The sequence below is a fragment of the Balaenoptera borealis genome (genome assembly GCF_965194805.1).
Source record: "Balaenoptera borealis genome assembly, chromosome: 12".
Taxonomy (NCBI): domain Eukaryota; kingdom Metazoa; phylum Chordata; class Mammalia; order Artiodactyla; family Balaenopteridae; genus Balaenoptera; species Balaenoptera borealis.
Window position 1 is genome coordinate 38,206,815 of NC_138869.1, and position 5,361 is coordinate 38,212,175.

The following is a 5,361-nucleotide window of genomic DNA, read 5'->3' on the forward strand; positions in this document are numbered from 1 at the left end:
GAGACTGCTAATGCTCTCCAACACCTGTGACTCCTCTTCTTCCAAAACACACAGCTAGACTACATTTCCCAGCCTCCCTTGCTGTTAGATACGATCATGTGATTTTATTCTGGCCAGTGGAATGTAAGTGCACTGATAAGTACCATTTCCAGGCCTGGCCAATGCCGGGTCCTCATCTTCTTCCACCATCAGTCAGCTAATGGTGAGAACGCTGAGAACTAAGAGGAAAGCACAGTGGCAAGATGGAAGGAGCCTGAGTCCCTGAATGACTGTACGGGAGCCTGGCCCCTGTCAATCTGAGCTAGACTGTGATAAGAACAATAAATAAGTTGTTGTGTGGAGCCACTGACATCTGGAGGTTTATTTGTTACAGCAGTTGCATTACATTAAGGATTTATAATTTACCTAATATAAATCCCTAGCAATATCTGGCCCATTGTAAGCACTGAACGAATGATATGATAGCCATTTAAAATATATATTTCTAGTTCTCGTGCTATATGTTTCATAAGACCAAAAAGAAAAAGAAAAAAAGAAACAAGGAAGGAGGGAAGGAAGGAAGGAAGGAAGAAAGGAGAAAATAATACTGAGGTCTTTTAAAAAGCTCTGTATAAATTTTATACCTAGGTGCCGTTTGGTCATCCACAACCCTAGGGAAATATTTTCCAAGTGCCAAATCTCTCTTCATAATTAAATGAAATTTCTGCATGGCTCTGTGGTACCAAGGGCCTCTTCCAGGCTATCCTGGGCTGCAGCTGTCACTCGGCCTGGCTGCCTACCCCACGTCAGATGACCACAGCACCTGCTTTGGATGGGGCCCACTGATGGGGATGGGGAGAGCACTTTGCCAAGATTTCACCAAAGGAGACATTAAAACTGGGAGAAGTGCTCCTATGAGTTATAAGGTCTGGTCACATGTGGAGATCATTTGGCAGAGAAAGACAGATGTCACTTTTGGGGCTAATCTTCCTAGAGTGAGAGGAGCTGAACTCTAAGGATGTTATTTACACATATAACACAGCTAGTCACTAGAGGATAAGCCATCTCAAATATTCCAGTAAACAAAAGGAAGCTCTTTTTGCTCTTTAACAAAAGTCAGCTCATTTCCTTTGTATTTTTAAAATTACAGATGTAATACATGTTTGTTGTAGCAAGTTGAATATGCAGAGGTATAAACAGAAAAAAGTTAATTTTCCTCTCTTTCTTCTTAAATTACTGCTGTCCTCTAGATAAGCAGTATTATCAATTTAGTGTCTATCCTTCCCCACTTAGTCCATCTTCAGACAAACCAATGCACATTTTAGAGTTAATCCTTCCACCTTTGGCTTTTTTTTTTGTTTGTTTCAACATAAATGGGACTATACAATGTTCATTCCTATTCAGATTGCTTTATTTAACCTAACAATTTATTATGAATATCCTCCCAGGTGGATATATTTAGCTCCAACTTACTCTTTTAAAATAGCTGTATAATATCACCTGGGAGAAAGAGCTATTACATATTTGCTGGATTTTAAGACACCATCCATTTTAAATGTTAATAATTGTTGATTTTTTTTTTTGGAGGGAGGTGAAATGTTAAATAGACCAATTTATGTGAGGAAATTTTCTGATTTAAAATGAGCAAAAGAATATAGGGAAACTTTCTGACTTAAAACGGGCAAAAGCACATAGGAAATATATTTATATAAAAATATACAGAAACTAGGAAATTCTTGAAACTGCAGTGTAACGATAGCCACCATATTCCTTTGAGGGTGTGTCTGAAGCAAGGTCTGTGTGGGGAACTGGGCTCTTGACTAAATCTTGGTACAGGAGCCCCTCACGGGAGTCGCTTGACCTCACCTGACGTGTGGTGTCACTCCTAGGTGATTCTTTTGCATGCACAGTTGTCTTGCCACTTCTGGGCTCTGGCTCACCGAGGGAGGGAGGGACAGAAGGCAGGCGCTGCAGGTATTAGCATGCAGATCACACAGCCTCCCTTTGTTCTCTGGGCTGAGGTCAGATGGAATAAATCAATCAGCCCCTGCATCTAAAGTCTTTCTAGGTCCAGGAGCCTTCCACTCCAAGTGTGCACTGCCCATTTTGAATCACCATTAGAGTCAACTGAACCAAAGAGCCCCTTTGGGCAGTAGGCCACTGCTCCCAGGAGCCCAGCAGTGGTGGGGGCTCTCTGCGTATTCCCAGGGTGCTCACAGATTAGCTGGGAGCCGTCAGTCAAGACTCTTTGAGGGCCGAGAAGACGTACTGCTTACAGGAGATGCCACGTCTGATTATCTGCTCTACCAGACCTGTACCGTGCACTTAACATGTACCCCTTGATCCTCCCTGCCTCCTGTGAGGTAGGCATTCCACAGATGAGGAAGCTGAGGCTCAGAGAAAGTGAACGGTTTGCCCAAGACCACACAACCTCAGAGTATAAGCACCACGAAAGTACACTTCCTCCTTCAGCCACAGGGCCTGGCTTTAACTGCAGGTATCCTCGACTGCCTGCAGTTTTCCTTTAGGTGTCCTGGCCTCCTACGACCAGCTATGCTGTCAACAGGTACATCTTTTTCAGGCCTCTGAGTCCAGGACCCTAGCTGGGCCCTGCAGGACACGGCTAAATAGCTCTGCTGTAACCCAAAGAGACACTCAAATTTTTTGTCCAAGCTCCCCTAAAGTCTGTAAGTACAAAGCCTTTCAAGCCCACTCAAGCATTCTGACCAGAATGACAAGGTTTTAGATATAAGAGGGGCCTAAAGATCATCCTCTCAAGCCCTCTCATTTTACAGATAAGGAGACAGGGTGGTGGATATGTCCAGTGGGGCAGTGGCAGTTGGGGTGGGTGACAGCTGGCCGTGGTGGAGCAGTGACAGTAGTGGCTAGACAGCAGGATGGAGCAGGGTTTGCAAGCTATGGCCTGTGGGCCGATCTAGTCCTCTACCTGTTTTGTCTCTGTAAATAAAGTTTTACTGGGGCTCAGGCACACCACTTGTTTACAGATTGTCTGTGGTTGGCTGCGTGCTATAACATCAGAGTTGAGTAGTTGCAACAGACATCGCATGGCCCTCAACATCTAAAATATTTACTACCTGGCTCTTTACAAAAGAAGTTTGCTGGTCCCTGGGAAACACAGAGGCATGCAGGTTGATACAAGTTACTGGAAGCTTTCCAGTTCTTAGAATGAGTGTTAGATTCACAGGTGTTTGTCATATTATGACCCATTGATGACTGAATGCTACATACAAGCCGTTGATGGTCATGTATCACACACGAATAATTATTATTAAATTCTGTGCACCTGAAAGTAGACAGATAGGAAAAAGGGAGGGAAGGAAGGGAGGAAGAAAGGAACCATTTAGCCCTTATTAAGATTTAAATGGCTCTTTGTTGTCTACACCTCACTTTTCCCCACTGTATTATCAGACGCTCAAAGAATGTTGGAGAGAAGGACGAAGGATGACAGGCTGAGTGAAGCAGATTTTTCAGGAAGGAGGCAGGATGAGTGTCCTGGGTTCTGTGAGGCTGGACGGGGCTTGTCCAAAGGAGGAAAGGGATCCCAAAGAGCAGGCCGTTAAGGATAGTCACAATCCAAATGTTCAACTTCATGCCCAAGGGTGCCGCCAGCGTGGCACGAGGGGCCAGGCCTCCTGGTCTTTTGTCAGGACCCCCTCCTGCCTGTGAGTCAAGGTTGAGTCGAATGCTAGCAGCACAGAAGCCTTGGAAAGCACTCTCCTGGGTAATTGTGACCATTTATTAAGGCACTCTGGGCCATGACATGTTATTGCTTCACGTAATCCTGGGAACAATCTTATGAAGCAAAAACAACTGTTACCCCATGTCAGAGATGAGGACAAGGGGTTTTCAGTGGGCAAGTTACTTGCCCAGAGACATCGAGCTGGTAAATGGTGAAGCCGAATTCAAATCCAGACCCAGCTGATTCCAAACCCCAAACTCAACTGCTCTATTACACTGCCTGGGGCCAGGGATCCCACTTCACACTGCCTCAAGAAAAGCATGGGGGCTTCCCTGGGGCGCAGTGGTTGAGAATCTGCCTGCTAATGCAGGGGACACGGGTTCGGGCCCTGGTCTGGGAGGATCTCGCATGCCGCGGAGCAACTAGGCCCGTGAGCCACAAATACTGAGCCTGCGCGTCTGGAGCCTGTGCTCCGCAACAAGAGAGGCCGCGACAGTGAGAGGCCCGCGCACCGCGATGAAGAGTGGCCCCCGCTTGCCGCAACTAGAGGAAGCCCTCGCACAGAGGCGAAGACCCAACGCAGCCAAAATAAATAAATAAATAAATAAATAATGAAGGTGCTAATAATTAAAAAAAGAAAAGAAAAGCATGGTTTTTTTCACCATAGGCATGTGGAACATTGTGGCATGTTGAAGGGCAGCTTTGACATTGAAATCCTACCTCAGCAAATGGCGGGGCATTTGCACATTCAATGAAATGTTCCAGTCCCTGGTGGGAAAGCTTCCAATGGCTTCAATTAGAGAACAGTCACAGTTCATTGACGCCTGATGCTCATGGGGGGCGGCTTTATTGTTTTATATGTGAAAAATGAGGAAAGAGCCAGAACCTCAGCATCAGGGAAACGATGAAAGATTGAGAAGTATTTCCAAAGGCGTGCAAACCGAAAGGTCAATTCAATGAGGGGGTGAGGGCGGTGGGGTGGGGGGGAGCAAGCAAAGAAGCAGCTGAGAAGTCTTTGTGGCCCCAGGGAGAAGAGGCAGTGATGTCCACGAAAGGAAACCATGGCTATGAATTTCAGGGCATCAAGACCCTGTCAACACAGCTAATCCCTGCGGATGTTGGCTGAATAAGCCTTCAGTGACCAAACAGTGCACTGTGGAAACCGTGTCAGCCTCCAGCAGGCCAATTTGTCCTCATATTACACACTCTGCTGGCTCTGTTGCTAGACCCCCAGATCGAGGATCCACAGTGAGTGTCCCCCAACTCAATGAGGGTTGACACAGTGTGGTTAGTAAGTCAACAGAATTCAGAAAGCAGGACCGGATTAAATAGATAGTTTTATTTTGGTGCCCTGGACTTCAAGCAGATTAAATAATCAAAAAGCCTGAGCCACTGGGGTCATGTTTGAATGCTACAGCTGTTCACCGAGGTTTGACAAACATTTTTTCTCTGGCTCGTCGACTCAATGGGAAAGGCAGCGATGATCCTGGGGAGGGCGACGCTTTGAGAAAGAAGCGGGGAGCACAATCAAAAGATCCTCTTATGGAAAACAATCCCAGCCAGATGGAGACAAGGAAGGGGTTGTCCGGAAAGCGACAACTGTCCTCTACATTGAAGAAAAGCACTAGTAGGATTCAGAAAAAAAGTGAATGAAAAGCTGGACTTGGAGTTTGCCATGCCCT

At 46.0% G+C, this 5,361-nt stretch overlaps 1 protein-coding gene across 1 annotated transcript in view; it reads right to left on the minus strand.

Moving 5' to 3' along the window:
* CACNA2D3 (calcium voltage-gated channel auxiliary subunit alpha2delta 3) overlaps positions 1-5,361 on the minus strand; it is an 832,322-nt gene that overhangs the window by 180,265 nt on the left and 646,696 nt on the right. The gene's annotated exons all lie outside the window — the stretch shown is intronic.